Source organism: Tasmannia lanceolata, unplaced genomic scaffold (assembly GCF_043159265.1).
Source record: "Tasmannia lanceolata isolate RefF3 unplaced genomic scaffold, GAP_Taslan_0.1 ptg000018l, whole genome shotgun sequence".
In the NCBI taxonomy this organism is placed as follows: Eukaryota; Viridiplantae; Streptophyta; class Magnoliopsida; order Canellales; family Winteraceae; genus Tasmannia; species Tasmannia lanceolata.
The window spans coordinates 68,666,163-68,684,907 of NW_027518695.1; the positions used below are offsets into that span (position 1 = coordinate 68,666,163).

General features: G+C 40.8%; 1 pseudogene; it reads right to left on the reverse strand.

Annotated features, from left to right (window-relative positions):
• Positions 1–14,694: 14,694 nt before the first annotated feature.
• Positions 14,695–16,073, reverse strand: LOC143851819 (UPF0496 protein 1-like; annotated as a pseudogene).
• Positions 16,074–18,745: the final 2,672 nt, after the last annotated feature.

The window sequence follows — 18,745 nt, forward strand, 5'->3', positions numbered from 1 at the left end:
AGAAGACCCAGAGTCGTAGAATCCCGAATATCAGTGCGAGATCCCAAAGAAAAAGGGGGAATTCAATCAGTCTAGCTTGCACAGTGCAGATGAAGTCTTGCCAGGAAATGCCGCCAGACTCCTCAAAAAAAAAAAAAAAAAAAAAAAGAGAAAGAGAAAAAGTTCAAAGCCATTGAACTTTGCCCACTCAAGAAGCTTGTATGCCAAAACACCAGAAGGCCATCCTTGGACGCCTGCGCTTTAAACGCCAAAAATCCCAAGTAAAAAAAAAATCCTTTTGCAAACACCTTTGAGCCTCAACAAAATCAAACATTCTTTTTCAAGCACCCACAAACTAGGGGTAGTTCGTTCCGAACTACGTCTGACCTGATCCCTCTCTACAGGGTACGTAGGCAACCTGATCAATTCAGGTTCGGTCAACCTTGGGAATAAAAGTCAAATTATTCCCTTTCAACCTTTGGAATAAAAGTCAAATTATTCCCTTTCAACCTTGGAATAAAAGTCAAATTATTCCCTTTCAACCTTTGAGCTTAAAGCCAAATCTTTCGGTTCCAAACCCCAGCGAACTACGCGGACCTGATCCTCCATTTTTTTGGAGTACTTAGGCAACCTGACCAATCCAGGTTCGGTTGAAACTTTGAAATCTAAAAGAAATATCCAACCCTTTTGAACCCAATCCCACCTAGAAAGTCCTTCTGGTGAGCAAGCAGAGGTTCAAAGTCAAGAAGAAAAAGAGACGGAGTCTGAAGACCCGCTAGGCTGAAAACCCGAGAGGGCGGTCTAGGCAAAATTTAGGGTCATTCACCCGCTAAGTTGACAACTGAAAATTCGGCTTAGGCAAAAATTAGGGTATCAAGCCCGCTGGATTGAAAACCCGAAAGGGCGAACCAGGCAAAAGTTAGGGCAAGCGGTCCGTCAGATTGAAAACCTGAAAAGGCAATCTGGTCAATGGCAATGACTTCCAACAAAAATCGAATCATTGAGATGGAGAAACAGTCTTCAACCAGGGTAAAATCTCGGAGTCCAAGTAGTGCCAGCAAGCTTACTTTAACAATCCTCTAAACTGGGGGCATTGAAACCGAGCAATCCGAAAGGGATAATAACCATGACGGAAACACCGAAAGAGGAGAGTAGTGCCTCTTGACACGGTCTTCGAAATACTCTAAGAGTGGCTAAGCCAAACCCTTAAAAAATGACACATCAGATCTAAGAATGAGTCGAAAGTGAGGCTAGTCCTTCGAGCAATAAGAGTCTTCTTTGATTGAGTCCTTGGAAATCTGTTCCTCCTCCATATTTGTGTTCCCTTTCCTTGCAAAGTCCAAACTGTCGGGTGCTGGAAGAATGGGACTGTGTCCTCCAAAATGCAAAGAAAATTCAGAGTAAATCCTGGTTTAGGTATCAGAAGGGGCGAGAGACATCTTGTTCAAACTTACTAGAGACCTTAAGCCTCCAAAAGTGAGCAATGCGAAAGAAGGGATTCTCAGACCCAGCCATCATGGTGATTGCCCTACTCTCTCCATACAAAAAAACTGTGCAACCTCAAGCCTTCATGAAACGAAGCATCTTTTCTTCAACCATCATTGTCCTGCCTCCTTAAAACTCCTGTCATGGAAACACAATATACTAGGGGCATCTTTTATGACTTGTGTCATAAAAGATGTCAAGCACAAAGGCAATCAGTGCCAATGTCTCCAGCAAGTTAAGATAAGATTAGTACGAGCACATCTCAAGCCAAACCTCTAAACTCCTCAGTTGAGTCCACCCTTCAGAAGAGTCAATTCTCCAAGAAAATCAGTTTTCCCCAGCGGAGTCTAGAATTTGCTCTCACAACCTTCAATCCCCTGCCGAATTCAATTCTCTCAAAGAAATGATCAATACTCAGAACCTCAGCAGATCATGTGAGTCTGGTCCTCAGCAAAGAACTCGCAATCCCATTTTCTCGGCAAGAGACAAAGCAATTTTCAAAGGAATCAATCTGAATCAATAAATCAATCAATCAAAATCAAAAGAAATATCCATCCATTCCAAAGTCCCCTGAGGCATCCCTTCTGTGTAAGACCCCTGAGGCATCCTATCCGTGTAAGACCCCTGAGGCATCATCCGTGTAAGACCCCTGAGGCATCCTATCCGTGTAAGACCCCTGAGGCATCCCATCTGTGTAAGACCCCTGAGGCATCATCTGTGTAAGACCCCTGAGGCATCCCATCTGTGTAAGACCCCTGAGGCATCCCATCTGTGTAAGACCCCTGAGGCATCCCATCTGTGTAAGACCCCTGAGGCATCATCTGTGTAAGACCCCTGAGGCATCCCTTCTGTGTAAGACCCCTGAGGCATCATCTGTGTAAGACCCCTGAGGCATCATCCGTGTAAGACCCCTGAGGCATCCCTTCTGTGTAAGACCCCTGAGGCATCCCTTCTGTGTAAGACCCCTGAGGCATCCCATCTGTGTAAGACCCCTGAGGCATCCCATCCGTGTAAGACCCCTGAGGCATCATATGTGTAAGACCCCTGAGGCATCCTATCCGTGTAAGACCCCTGAGGCATCCCATCTGTGTAAGACCCCTGAGGCATCATCCGTGTAAGACCCCTGAGGCATCTCATCTGTGTAAGACCCCTGAGGCATCCTATCCGTGTAAGACCCCTGAGGTATCCTATCCGTGTAAGACCCCTGAGGCATCCCTTCTGTGTAAGACCCCTGAGGCATCATCCGTGTAAGACCCTTGAGGCATCCCTTCTGTGTAAGACCCCTGAGGCATCCCTTCTGTGTAAGACCCCTGAGGCATCATCTGTGTAAGACCCCTGAGGCATCCCATCCGTGTAAGTCCCCTGTGGCATCCAACTAAAGTCTCCCTGAGAGCACCCAACCAAAGTCTCCCTGAGAGCACCTCACTAAAGTCTCCCTGAAAGCACCCAACTAAAGTCTCCCTGAGAGCACCCAACCAAAGTCTCCCTGAGAGCACCTCACTAAAGTCTCCCTGAGAGCACCCATTCCGCGTGGTTCATCTGTCAAGATGTTGTCTTCTCAGATCTCAATTTCGGTTTGATCATGATGCTGTCTAATCATTCCGCTGTGTTCATCTGTCAAGATGTTGTCTTCTCAGATCTCAATTTCGGTTTGATCATGATGCTGTCTAATCATTCCGCTGTGTTCATCTGTCAAGATGCTGTCTTTTCAGATCCCGATTCAGGTTTGATCATGATGCTGTCTAATCATTCCGCTATATTCATCTGTCAAGATGCTGTCTTCTCAGATCCCAATTTCGGTTTGATCATGATGCTGTCTAATCATTCCGCTTTACAATCTCCAAATCCCTGAGTGGCTTCATTAGATGCTGTCTAATCATTCCATTCTGCAATTTGTGAAAGTCTATCTCACTATCCCTTGAGAGTCCATCTCAGTTTCCTTTTCGAGAATCTGTCTCGTCAATCCATCTTATCATTCCCTCTCGATGAGAATTTGTCTCGTCGATCCATCTCGTCACCCCCTTGCATCACTCCCGTTCGAAATCTTGGGCCAGTCAAAATGTGTTGTCTGCTCGGCTTTGGCTTTCGTGCGACAAGCACACTTTGCCAAAGAGGGGCATCTGTAGACACCCCATTTTGACAGGGCCCTAAACCCGCGTATTCAAATGAAATTTCGAGGTCAGGCGGAAAATGAATGGAATTAATCCAAGCAAAAGAGAATGTGGGGCCCGCTTGTGTGGGACCCGTTTGTGTGGGACCCGCTGGTGTGGGACCCGCTGGTGTGGGACCCCGCCTGTGTGGGACCCGCCTGTGTGGGACCCGCTTTTGTGGTCAAAGAGAGAATAAGGACAGTCATCATTTTCTTTGTTTTTAAAGTGGGCGTAATGAGTGGTTTTGGTTTTCGCATGGCATCCAATGCCATTTGAAAATTATTTTTTATTTTTTTATTTATTATTTTGCAAAAAAATGGGAAATGGGGGGGGACAAGAGGGGGACAAAAAAAAACTCATCATCCTCTCTCATGATGAGTCATGAGAGCCTCCCCAGTCTTCTTCTCTCTCGCAGTGGAAAAAACAGCAGAAGGGAGAACGAGAGAGAGGGGAAAAAAACCAGAGAGAAAAGGAAAAACCAGGAGAAGAAAAAAAAGAGAAAAAAAAAAGAGAGGAGGAGAGAAACCCACTGCCAAGACCCAACCTCCACCACCACCCAACCCTTCGAAAATCCCCCCCATCTCCACCCTCACCTCCCTCTAAACCCAAAACCAAAACCCCTTCCTCTACACCCCAAAAAAACCGAAACCCATTTCAAAACAAAAAAACCGAACCCACCTCCACCATCCTCCTCCATCCTCTCCATTCTCTGCAACCCCCACCACCAGCAAGCTCCCCCATCCACCGCCACCTCCATTTACGCCGATCATCACCACTAGCCACCACCCTTTTCTTCAAAACCCATCATCTGTAACTCCCGAGCGCCGGCCTCCTTCTCCGGAAACCTCGCCGGAATCCGGCAAGCTCACCCTCACTCCGGCCAGCCCACCCTCTCTCTCTCCAGCCGCCCCTCCCCCTTGGCCTCCATCTGCCATTTTCTAAACAAAAACAAAAAAAAATCACAGACACAGACACAGAGAGAAGAGAGAGGAAGGGAGAAGAAGAGAGAGAAAGAGAGGGAGAGAAGAAGGGTTGTCGTTTTTTTTTATATATATATACAAAATAAAAATAAAAAAATAAAAATATGATAAAAAAAAGAGCATTTTCCGAAAGGGGAGCTCGAGCTCCGCTTTCCGGACACTCCGACTCCGACCAACCCCGTTTCATCCACCGAGGCCCCATCTCCCCATTTCGTTGCCCGCCATCTGCTCTTCGCTTAGGTAACTCAAATATCTCATCCATTTATTTACTTTTATGTTTATTTATTTATTTATTTATATTCTTTTTGTCTTTCTAATGTTGCATTGCATATGTGATTGTTCGAAGTCGATTCTGGTTTTATTTAGCTTGGTTATTTTGGTGAACTGTAATTGGATCCTAATAATGCCATTAGGTCATATTGGGAACTTGTAAATACGATTGTGATGGGTTTAATGCTGTTTCATTTATTGTTTCAAATTTTGTGAAGCCTGATTCATTATCTCCTTGCGTAAGTTCACTTCCCTCATCATTGGAGTCGATACTCATTCCAAGCCCTCATTTGGTCTCCGTCTTAGGATTTATCTAAACCCCCTCCCTTCCTGCCTTAGAGTTTTCGCAGGTTAAGGGATTTCTTCCTCTTTAGAGTCAGTCCTAGAGAGTTTAGGAGTCAGTCTTACCATCCTAGGGTTTAGGTGTCTGTCCTACCCCTGTAGAGTTTAGGATTCTGTCCTATCCCTTCATAAAATTTAGGATTCCGTCCTTCCATCTTTCAGAGTCAGTCTTCAGCATAGGAGTCAGTCCTTCAGTCTTTCATGGGTCTGTGAAAGTCAGTCTTCAGCATAGGAGTCAGTCCTTCAGTCTTTCAGGGGTCTGTCCTATCATCATAGGGGTTAGGATTCTGTCCACCCTCTCATCAAGTCATGTGATTTTGTCCGCTCCTGCAAGGTATAGGATGCTGTCCAACCCTTGCAGAGTTGTTATTCTGTTCATTTCCCCCCGCAAAGCATAGGATGCTGTCCAACCTTTGCGGGATACCAGGAGTCTGTCCTCCCCTTGTGATGATAGGGTCGTATCCTCTTGTGTCGAAAAATCAAAAACATCTGAAAAATCAAAAATCCCAAAAACTCGAGTCATTAGGAGTAGTTAGGAAATCCTTCCGAACTACGGATGGCTTGATCCCTAGCTGAGGGGTACGTAGGCAGCTCAGGCGTGCTGCTGGCATCCTGAGTGCAGTCACCATTTTTGTAAATATTTCTCACCTTTCCTTCCGAACTACGGATGGCTTGATCCCTAGCTGAGGGGTACGTAGGCAGCTCAGGCGTGCTGCTGGCATCCTGAGTGCAGTCACACCATTATTTTTTCCACTCTTTTCGTCACCATTTTTGTAAATATTTCTCACCTTGCCAGTCCGAACTACGGATGGCTTGATCCCTAGCTGAGGGGTACGTAGGCAGCTCAGGCGTGCTGCTGGCATCCTGAGTTCAGTCACCATTTCTTTTTTACACTATTTTCACCATCTTTTTACACCATCTTTTTACACCATTTTTTTAAATCACCATTTTACAAATATTTCTCATCTTTTCGCCACCCAAGTTCAGTAAAACATTTTTAATAAATATTTTCAAACATTTCAAAACAAAAGCAAAAATGGGCAAGGATGGTGATTGCCCGGTCACTCGGAGCCCTCTTTTCATTCCATTTTCGGTTTTCATCGTGATTTTCGGTTTCCATCGGTTTTCTGATGTTTTATCGGGTTTTGGGACGGGCGATGACGTAGCGTGGCCCCTTTACAGGGATTGCCCTCGCTGAGCCCAACGATAGGTTATGACGATCGCGAGACTTGTCCGATCTTCAGCAGATTAGGATCGCTGGGCTTGATTCCTTTTGAATCGCCCTCTGAGCCTATCGTGTGTTCCATCTTCTTTCCCCTGGCATTTTGGTTCTCACGTGCCGTTGATTTTCCGATTTCTTTCTTTTCTTACACCTTTTAGCTTGCTGTGCGCTTATCTTATATTTCTTATGCATTCTAGTTTGTTTGTTCTTCTAGCGTGCGATCGATTGCCATTTTCTTAGTCTTATCTCTTGCATAGGCTCGCATGCTAGTGTGTTTACCTTACTGCTTTGATTGCTTAGCTATAGCGTTTATCCATTCGTCTTAGCTTGATTATCTGTCTAAACTTAGATATTTGCTTTCCTTATCTCATTATATCTGTCATTATCTGTTTAGCTGTAGCTATGCATGCGATTGTTTATTGCTTTCTTAGATGTGATGAGTTAGGATTAGATGCGATGAGTTAGGATTTGGATGTTCACTTTCTTTGCCCATCCCCGGGTCATGCATGCTTAGATAGACGTTATCTCGGGGATGATGGTTCCCATTTCACATGATTTTTGCCCAAAACTCTTCAAAGTTAATAATAAATGGCATAAGAGACCAGGTGCTTGCACTTGGGCGAATTGGGGGCGCCTAACCCCTTCCCCATTCGTCATCAGGCACGGACCCTTTGTATCTCTGGTTATCTGTTGCGACAGAGCACAGCATGGGATCCAGGGCCCACTTCCTTGGATGGCGACTCTTTCTTTGTTTAAGGTGCGTCTCGAATCCGGGCTAGTCCCCGAATCGAGAGGTATCTCACTTCACATCGCCGCTCATGCTGTGAGGGGCACTCTTTCGAGAGTTCCTTGGCGGAGCTCTCCTTCACGTGGATGATCCCGAGACTCGCGAGGGGGGCACGTCCCCCCGCCTCTCTCGGATCGGGGTCCACACTCGTGCACAAAATATGCCGCCAAAGTCATTTAGAAGGCCTGGAGAAATCTCTATGACAACATCCTTCACACCAAGCAAAGTGAAGGATACATTCCGCCTCTAGTACCTCAGATAAAAGATTTTATCGAGGGCCTGATTTCTAATCGAATCAACTGCTGCCACCGGCCAACACATGTCAAATTACTAGGACGATGGAAATACTTGATCAAATGGAAATGAATGCAATTTGAAGTTGAAGCGAGCTACTCATCATCAGAGATCTATTTCGCAATGAGTCTAAGTCTGTTCTTTTCATTTTTATTTAAACTCGAGGGCAAGTTTCATTCAAGTGGGAGGGACTGACGTAGGACACTAGGATTAGTAAGTTTCTTTTCAATAGGATTTGTATCTTTTCTTTCTTTTTGTAGGGATTTATTTTTAGTAGGTAGGATTAGTATTCTTATTGTTGCTTTCTTTGTGCGGTAGATTATAGGCTTTTCTTTTAAGAGAAGTTTACTTCTTTAGAAATTGCTTTTCTATTATATAAATGTTGTAATATGTGAGTTATAATCAATCAATCAATGGAATAATATCAAAGTTACTCTCTTTATCTCTCTACTTCATAGTGGATTCTAGGATTCTTCTTCTTCCCTAGTGGATTCTAGGACCTATTTCGGATCGTACACTTCGGCTGTGATTTTCGTTCGGATCGTACGCTTCGGGTACGATTCCACGTTTGATCCGCTGCATTAGTTGGGCAGCTTGGATGGGCGGTTCTAATGGCTGATGGAAGCATGTAAGATAGGCTGAAGAAAGGTGCTTATGGTAGCTGTTTTAGGTGAAAATAAAGGTGATTTTAGTTAGAAGAGTAAGGCAGAGGGTTGTTGGGGGTCAGCTGAGGAAGGAAAAGGAGGAGGTGGTTACGGGTAACTGATGAAATGTGGTGTTTAATTGCTATAGTTATGTAAGAAAAGGGGCTGTGTTTTCGCATTTCTCAGGGGGGATTGACTTAGGTATAGGACTGAGAAGAAGGGTTCTCATTTGCGATTTTCTCTAGGCTTCTGGAAAGGAAAGCCGCTGAGAATTAGTTTTATTCTCATGTGGCTCTCGGTCTACAGCAAGGCTGGAATTTGACTTAAAGGTTGGAAACCGGCTACAAAATAGGGACTAGTCTAAGAAGAGATGGGCTACTTTGGATCAGCTGAACATGGAGAAAGGTCGTTGAATTCGTGTGGCTGAAATAACCCATAAATTTGCTGGTTTTGTGATCCAAAAATCAGTTACAGAGACTAAACTAACAGGTGACTAATCATTGAGGAGAGGCTTCACATGAAACCTTGTGGGTGGTGGCGGCACGAAGTTGAAGTAGAGAAGGGGTGCTTCCGTGGCGATACTTGCATGAAAACATAAACCACTCAAGCACATCTTGTGTAAGGGGAAAAAAACTAATTCGTTATTACATATTCAAGCGCCCTACCCACCATTTGTTGGCCGGGTTGTAGATTGGATGAGGTCCCCCGTCTGGGATGGTCACGACTTACTGTCCTACGAAACTCCAACCCCTACTTCTATCCTCACTAATTAATTTTTCATCTGCAATGTCCTGCGAATAAGTTTCTACCATAGTTGGGTCCCGGCCAAAGTATATGGGCGATTTCATGGTGAATGGCTATCTCTTTTACCATTTCCATTTGATAGGCATGTGTTTGTGTATATAATAACCCATATGAGGGGCATTCTTGTCCTTTGTGTTAGCTAGCGGTAGGATAAGTAGGGTTTTTTTTTTCATGTTAGGGGACTTTATTTACACAAAATTAATTGGAAGGAAGAAGAAGAAAATGAATTGAAGAGGAGCTTGCTGCTGTGATTAGCAAGAACCCTTTGTTCAGGAGATCAGGAGTAGGTGTCGAGTGTATACCCTGAATCCTCTTTATCTTTCTCTTGTTGTAGGCAGGACGTTCGTTTTGTGAATTTAGTTTAAATTCTATTGTCCCCACGATAGAGTTCTCTCCTGAATTTGTGTTGTTATCATCTAATTTCAAATGAATCAATCAATCGAATGATATCCTTTTAGTTTCTATTGTGGTTGAATTGTGATTGATAATTCAATTTACTGCACACCTGAATTCTCCATTGATATAATCAGCTCTAATGCATTATGAGCAATCCAATGCTGTGATTTCCATATAGGAAGCACTTCAGTCCAGTTCTGGGCATTTAGTTGATCTTCATAGTTATATTGAAATAGGAAAAAAAAACATTTCAGTCACTACTGCTACATATCCTATGCCTAAATAAACTATGTAAATCTAGTGGAGTTGGTCTAAGTTGTAAATGACATCGCATTCGACACATCTTAGTTTTAGTTTGTGTTTGTTGAATAACATGTAACCGTAGTTTAGGTATTACTTGTAGTCTTAGGGGTATAGTAGTCATTTTACATTGAATACCCTATTTGAGCCTATATATACATCATTTACATGAGGACCTCCCTAGTAGAGACTCTCCATCCTCTTCATTCCTCTATCCCTAACTCTATTTCTAACAATGTTAAAACTATGTTTGATGCTCATGGAAACCGGCTCTTGATCAGGTCTGGGCGGTAGCCATGAATTAGATACCTTCTTTGGTTTTCTGTAGAGAATCGATTGGAGTTGGTTGGTGTCAGTTGGGATTTGCATGGATGCCACCACTAGTTCCCTAAGTCTGGAAAACTCCTCGTGAAAAAGACCCAAAAAATATCGAAGTGATTTAGGTTCCAAGTCTTGGTTTAATTGAGTTAGCGAAATGGGAAACCTTTGTTTAGTGAGAAAGTTAATACCTATATTGGACTTGCCTCTTTTGTAACTGAACGTTGGATCCAAATCCAAACATAGGTAAGGACTCAGTGAGCAACAATATCCTGCGTTGTTGAATATTAATTGAACCCCAGTAACTGGCACCGTGAGAAGCCGAATACTAGGATTGATCTCAGTAAATGGCACAGTGAACATTTGTAGAAATGTTAGTGTGAGTAAAAATGAGCAGCCATTAGCATCCACACTAATGCTCTGGCCGAACTTTGGAGGAACTGGTGGTAGAGAAGTCCCTTGAATCAGGTCTGAAACCTAATTGGTGTTGAATGAGAGAAAATTAGTCCGGATTACTTGAGCAAGGGGTTCTTAATAAATCATCATAAGGTGAAATTGTGGATCCCATTTCCAGAAGTATATCAACTATCTCATTGTCAGAGAGCAGCCCAATAAGGGTCATTAAACTTATGGGGAATTCAACATTAGTGATAGCCTACATGCTCTGAACCAAAACTTGGTTTCCAGTTAATTAAAATAACTCTTGAAGGCAGAACCAATACTCCCAGGATTGTGATTTCTAAGACTTCCACCACTATTTATTGAGTGTTACAACTGACTTCCAATCGAACATGAAATGAAACACCGACTTCTTCATTGAAAAATTTGATTCCGTAGCATGCCCAACTACGGTACAAATTTAACGCCTCACTGAGTGGGAACAAATCATTACAAAGCTTGTCTAGTTCCTAAAGTGTGCAATCAAGAGGACAAGCCTAGTTGGTAGGTATCTCCTCGTGTTGCCACCAACATTGACTCGAATATGGGTTTTCACCGTAGCAGCCAGAGTGGGAAGCAAGTGCGAGAAGTGGAAGCGGGAAGCGAGGGATTTAGAAGAAAGAAAATGTGGTAAGTAAAAAGATCTAAAGAAAAATAAAGAGGAAACATGTGACAAGCATCATTGAAAGTCAACTTGAAACATGTACTAAGCCTCATCAGAAGGAAACAAGAAGTGTATAGAAAGAGTAAGGTTATAGAAGGTTAGGGAGGAAAGCTTACGATATGTAAAGATTAAAAGTAGGAAAGAAGAAATCATATATGATTAGAATTACAAGTTTTAGGGATTTATAGTTTCACATGTTTTTTCTTAATGAAAAAACATTAGTTTCACTTGTTTTATTCATGTAGAGAAAACACTCTTAGGAAATAATAACCACCTATCTAGGAAGCATAGCTATGTTGAACTCAATTTTATTAAAAATGGCCATACATTATGCTTATTCTTAAAACCAAGGAAATGTAAGATAAAAAGGTAAAATGAAAATGCTCAGTGCCGGTCCTCTCACTCTCAGGCTTGGCACTATTAAGAGTGGGTTGGCTACTAGAGGCACCAATGTTGTGGTCTGGAATAGGTTGAACACTTGGACTTGGTCATCAGTATATGTCGTGCAACATCAGTGAAGTGCACTCAGCAGCCAACGTGTTTGCCATAGATACGATTTTGATGGTTTCAACTTTTCTTTTGTAAGAGGTCCTCCCAGAAGAGGAACTCCCTTGAGTTGGAAAAGATTGACTCTGTTTTTTTTATAAGAGATCCTCCCGGAAGAGGAACTCCCTTGGGTCATCTAGTGGATCTCCTGGAGGAGAGATAGATTATGATTTTAATCAACCAATTGTGTTCAAGTCTCACCAGGCGTGCCAAAAATTTGTTCGCAGCAAATTTCAAATACATAAATAGAGAATCACACACAAAATGCATTGAGATCAAATTTCCCTCTTGCTAGAAGCTACTTTATTAAATTTGGTGGAGACATAGACTTTCAGCTCTAATGGTCATAATTTACACTTCTCAAAATACTGAAAACATCTCTGATTATTCATCATGAGGTTTCCTATCTAAATATAAATTTTGATTATCCATCCCCCCAAAGAGGAGCTTCATAGAGAATATATATATATATATATTTATATATATATATAGAGGAATATGTTCGTGCGCTTGAGCGTTGGAACCAAATGGTGCGCTTGAGTCCATTCACATGGGTCCCACAATTTCTGTGAGGATCCAAACCATTCATTTGCAAGGCTCTATCATAGATAGGGTGTGTACCAAAAATCAGCTCCATTGAATCATCCTAACCCCTCCAAAAGTGGAGGGCAAAAATGGGCAGATTTGTGGTCTGTCCATTTTGACCTCCACAAATGGATGGGTTAGGATGATCCTATGGAGCTGATTTTTTGTACACATCCTATCTATGTAAGGCCCTTTCTAGTGAATGCTTTGGATCATCCTAACAATGTGGGCCTCATTGGTTTGAGAGCTCAAGCTCACCATGAGGTTCCAACGCTCAAGCTCACAATCCTTTTCCTCATATATATATATATATATATATATATATATATATATATATATATATATATATATATATATCGAGGAAAGTGTCTCTAGTCTCCTCATATATATATATATATATATATATATATATATATATATATATCGAGGAAAGTGTCTCTAGTCTCTCTCCTAGATAAGCTTATCTACTCCTCCCTTTAAAAAAACACAGCGGGCCCACGCTGTTTGGATGATCCAAAGCATTCATTTGATAGGTCCTAACATAGATAGGGTGTGCCCAAAAAATCAGCACCAAAGGGTTATCCTAGAACTTCATTTTGTTGGGCACACCGTGTCCAAAATGGACGCATATAAACGTGGACGTTTATATGCGTCCATTCTGGGTACCACAAGGCACCACAAAATGAAGTTCTAGGATGACCCTTTGGTGCTGATTTTTTGGGCACACCCTATCTATGTTAGGACCTATCAAATGAATGCTTTGGATCATCCAAACAGCGTGGGGCCACTGTGTTTTTTTAAAGGGAGGAGTAGATAAGCTTATCTAGGGGAGAGACTAGAGACACTTTCCTCATATATATATATATATATATATATATATATATATATATATTATTATTATTATTTTTTTTTTGTAAAATGATACCCTCGGATGAGGAATTTCCTTTAATAATTGAGATTGTAAATTCGACTCTTTTGTGTGAGAGTACTCGCGGAAGAGGAACTCCCTTGAGTCAGAAATATCTTGACTCTTCTTTTGTAAAGGATCCTCCCAGAAGAGAAACTCCCTTGAGACATCTTATGAATCTCACGAAGGAAAGATTTCTTATGGTTTCGACTCTTCATTTATAAGGGGTCCTCCTGGAAGAGGGACTCCCCTGAGTCTGAAAAGATCTTGACTCTGTTTTTTGTAAGATAGTCCTTCTGGAAGAGGAACTCCCTTGAGTCATCTTATGAATCTCCTGAGGATAGATTTTTAATGAATTCGGCTCTTCTTTTGTAAGTCAGTTCCTCTTCTAGGAGGACTCTCTTACAAAAATCGAGTTAAGATCATTTTTGTAAGTCAGTTCCTCTTCCAGGAGGGCTCTCTTACAGAAATAGAGTTAAGATCATTTTTGTAAGTCAGTTCCTCTTCTAGGAGGGCTCTCTTACAAAAATAGAGTTAAGATCATTTTTGTAAGTCAGTTCCTCTTCCAAGAGGACTCTCTTACAAAAAACAGAGTCAAATTCTTTTCCGACTCAAAGGAGAACAAGCTTTAATTAAGAGGAAACCCATAGGGGGAGCGTGTGGGAAGCATGCTTCCCTTAATTTTGGAAAGCAAGAAAAACATAGCTTCCAAAGCGAGCTTCCCATCCAATTAAGAAGTTTCCAATGAATATGGTTTTCAGTTTTCTATTGTAACAAATTGCAGCAATTTTTAATCTAATATAACATTTCAAGCTCCTAATAGACTGGGAACACGTGTAAGAAGACCAAACATCTCTATGATCTTCAAGTCATGCTACCAAGCTTCAAAGGGATCTCACTCAAGGAAGAAAGAACAACCACTATGGGAGTGGGCTATTAACCAGAAACAGTAAGGAAAAGTTTAAACAACTTGTTAGTTGTATGACAAAACAAACTTGGCATACATTGTTTTATCTAAGCAAAGTAAAGAAAAAAATTAAGTTGAGAACCATTCCATTTCTCAAAAAAAAAAAAAAAAAAAAAAAACAGACAGAATAGAAAAGAAAGAAAAGAACTATTCCATTTCTCCACCATTCAATAATGTTTCTTCTTTCTTCTAAAATTTTAGTGATAGTGTCACTCCACAGAAATCATGGATGGAATACCTAATGGTAAGCTATAGGAAAGACGGAAATAGCATATCATAACAAATCAAATCATGTTACTAAGACTAGGAGCAAAGTCTTCACTCATGAAATAGCCAAAATCCATTTTGTAATACTCATTAAAAAACAAATGAATAAAAGTATGTTTGGAAGACTTTAAATGTCTAGGAAGCTTCTGCCACTTTCTGTGTCCATAAAGGAACGCTAAAAGTTGAACAATGGATTTATCTAGGTACAGACCAAAGCATGTCTAATCTGCTATTATTCTTCATAATGGAAGTAGATGAACATTAATTAGAACAAAATGAGAATCATTTCTCCCACTTTCTTTGTGTACATAAAGAAATGATAAAAATTGAAAACAATGGATCCATCATGGTAGAGCTAAACATGTCTAATCTTTCTATTATTCTTCATAATGTGAGGGATACCAAAGCAATGGATTCAAGTTACACAGTAAGTGATCTTTGCATGGTATAAATAGCTCAAGAATCAAATAAAACCCACCAATGTAATAAGAGTATCGACATAGCATACCAATAAGTCTCTCAAATTCACTCTGATTATCTGATAATTCTCTGCAACACCACGGTCCTCGCCATCCGTATATCCCTGCTACACCTATCAGCTTGATCACCCAAATCTTTAATACTCCTCGTAAACAACTCTAGCTTCTTCTTGATCTCCTCGATCCCAAATTTCACTGCATCTTCTTCTCTAAGTGCAAATTTGGCATTCTGCAATAGTGACTCAATCTTGATCTCCAATTGATCGACAAGAACCCGAATGCTATCCAAGTCCTTAATTGCAACAAAAGTTCCCACCTGCATTGCACTAACTATCCCCTTCTGCCCTTTTAGTGCAACCTCATAATCCTTCCAAAGTGAGTCAATCCATGTCCCCACCGGACTAACAGCGGTTGACATGGCAGCCACCAATGCATTAACGACATGTGGGGCCGCCATTGCGGCAGCCACGGCCGAGCAGATCATAACAGAGGCAAAAGCTGCCGCGAATATAATGCTCGAAACCTTCCTCCACACCTTCAAGTATTTCAGCTTCTTATCAAGCTTGCTCTTACGAATTTTCAACTTCTCTAGCATTGATAAATGCTGATTGTATACGGATTGAAAGGCCTGAAAGAACTCAATGGGTCACCAGCCGCCTTAAAATTCTTCAATTCCTCTATCGTTTTTGAATACTTCTTCCCACCAAATCCATCTTCCTCTTCGAACTGTTGGAGAGCAATCTGTATGATAAATTCGCTATCACGAGCTCGCTTTAGGCATTTCTCTAAAGCAGTATAGAAATCAAGGGTTTGTAAGCTATTCTCAAAGTACTGTTCCACAAATTCTAAGAGCTCTTTGTTATTCCAAATATCTTCCTTGCAATTTAGAATTATTTTCACAACTTCCTGATTCATCTCTAGAAGGCAACCTGTGACATCTTTCAAGGAATCAAAGGAAAGTGATTGAACCTCAACACCAACAGCGAGAGTTTTGATAACGTGGTTAGTGCGGGCCTGAAGAGCGGTGTCGAAGGTATGTAAGTCCGGGTCAAGCTGGCAAGCTGATTCATATGAGCTAAGAACGTCTCTATCAAGTGTGCTTTTGCTGTGTTGCGCCCCCATCAAAGCAAATTCTAAAACAGAGAAACCCTCTCTCCTTTCACCTTGATAATCAGAAAGCAAAGAAAACCTCTGAGTCTCCCAAAATCCTTCTTTAATCCTCTGTTTCAGTGACCTAGATAAAGAAATTTCAGTTAGAAAGAAGAACTTGAGCTGATAACAATCTTCCACCCTCATGGTTCTTAGTAGAAAAAAAAGCAAAGAAAACTCTAATTACTTAAAAAACATGGCACTTCTAATTAGAAAGCAAAGAAAACCTCTGAAGTCTAGAAAAATCCCTTTTTAATCTTCTATTTCAGTGACCCAGATAGAGAAACAAAATTTCAGTCAGAAGAGGAACTTGAGCTGATAACAATCTTCCACCCTTTTGCTTCTTAATAGAAAAAAAAGCCTCTAATTACTTAAAAAATAACGCGCATTTCTAATCAGAAAGCCCCCCAAAATCTAATTATCGAAGCTAAAATCCGATCCTTCGATTCCTACCCAAGAAAACACTAAATCTAAGCTGAAAGAAAAATTATATTACCAACTTCTCACCAAGAAAACTAGCACTCAGATTTGTTAATTTCCTTCAATACTAAAACAGAAAGGGAAAAAAGAAAATACCTTGATCAAGCAGAATAGTTGGGCAATTTTCAAGCTTTGGGAGCTAATCAAGCGGATGAAAGTTCAATTTGTTGAAAAAAGGAGAAAATGCTGTCTTTAAAGCAATGCAAGGGAAGAGAAGAAAAGATGCTGGGAAGGACAAATGAAGTTTCCATAGATTTTAGTAAAGAAAGCGTCAGAGAAGAGAAAAGCAAAAGAAAATGCAAAGAGATGGTGTATTTACGTATCAACGCGGTAAAGAACATGCATGAGAGAGAGAGAGAGAGAGAGAGATAGAGAGAGAGTCAATTCTTCAATCTTTTTAAGCTACCTCCTTGAAAAATTATTTCTCATTAAATTATCGGCACTGATATTGGCACTACCATGTTTTGTTATTTGCACGAACCCACCTTGTCTTTTATTATTTAAAAAGCTGTTAACAATTTTTAAAGTTCTCATAAATCAATTGAAAGAGATAAGACAAGCTGTGTGTGTGCAATTATCAAAATATGGATTGGTGCGAATACCAATAGCCTAAATTAAATCAAAGAAAGTTAGCTAGTCAAGCTGTGTGTGTGCAATTATCAAAACATGGGTTAGTGTGAATACCAATAGCCTAAATTAAATCAAAGAAAGTTAGTGAGTGCGGCTATGGAGACCGATTTGGAGACCCAGAGTGGAACCGAACAAATCCCAACATGTCACATGGCATGGGAGGGGTAATTTTGCCATTTAAGGGAAAAAAGAGCCAAAAAGCAAGGAGCCAAGTTTGCACTTGTGAAGAGGCTATTAGTTCGGTTCCACTCTAGGTCTCCAAATCTGTCTCCATATCATTATTCAAAGTTTAAAAGGGTGTCATTAGTATTTTATGAGTTATATGAGTTATTTTTCTGTAGCTCCTGCCCAAGTTGCACACTTGCACCCCTAAAAATATAAGGATATTTGGGTCCAATCGTTACTTTTCTGTCTTTTCCAAAGTTCGTTTTCTGTTATCTTGGGCTCCAAGTTCGAACATCCATGCACCGAAACCTTGCATAAAGTTGCCGGTGACAACTGTCATGCCGATATCTCTTTCTCTATTCTGTTCTGTAGATATTGATGACCCTTAGTCTTGGAAAAATACAGCTCCTTTCTCAAAATTAAGCTCATTGAGTGAATGATTCTCTTCTATGCTTGGTCCAGAGTGATCGGGACCATTTATCTTGAAATCGGAGCTTTTCGGACCGTTGGATCAACTATTAGGCCCCTTGGATCTTCAATCAGGCTCGAATGGAAGTAAGATCGTATCATCCGAGTGTCGATCATGCCTTAATTATCTAATTAGCGGAGGAGATGGAAATCAGTGGTCCGTGTTTCATCTGTGTTTAATATTATTTATTATATAGCTTTAATTGACAAAAAAATATTAGAGAGATTTCGACCAATAGGAGACGAGATATGACAGTGAGAAAAAGGATAAGGGAAATATTTTTCTATATTTACTCTTATTTTCGACATTTTAATTGTAGCTTAATTTTGAGGGCTCAACTCTTGTCCGTTTGACTTGATTTTGGTATCATTAGATTGATTTTTCAATTACCTATCCAATGGGCTAAAGATTTCACGATTTGGACATGATCTGGTGGAGTTATGACCCATTTACCATTAGGGTGTAGGTTAATTATGGGATTTGTATATTTTTAGGGAAAGTGAGATCACTTGTTTAATTTAACATCCTAGTTTAATTAAAACTAGTTACAGACCCATACGGGAATGAAAAAGAAGGTTGAAACAAAGCCCATACTTGAAGTACCTTAATCGAGAAGGCAGTTCCATGCTCACGGTACATCATGGGAAAAGAAAATAAATGTTTCGTAAAAATATCAGTTAAAAACATGGAGATATAAATTTTCTAAAGTATTTATAATTGCATGTCATGACAAAGGAAAGTATATGATATAAAAAGATGGAATTATAGATTTTCTAGAGTAATTATTCTAGATTTTCTAAACTAGTTGGCATGCTACTATCATCGCAAGGTCCTCTCCATTTGTTTAATCTACATCGTCCATTTCTTGGTACCCACCTTTGATCTGTGATAGATCAAAGATCATTCAGATTCGATGATCCAAATTTTCCCAATCAAAAGCAAGTGTGGATGGTATGATTACATATATTTGGATGGTTAGGATTGCCCTAGTCACGCTCATTTCAAGAATGAAGCTAACCCTAATTTTT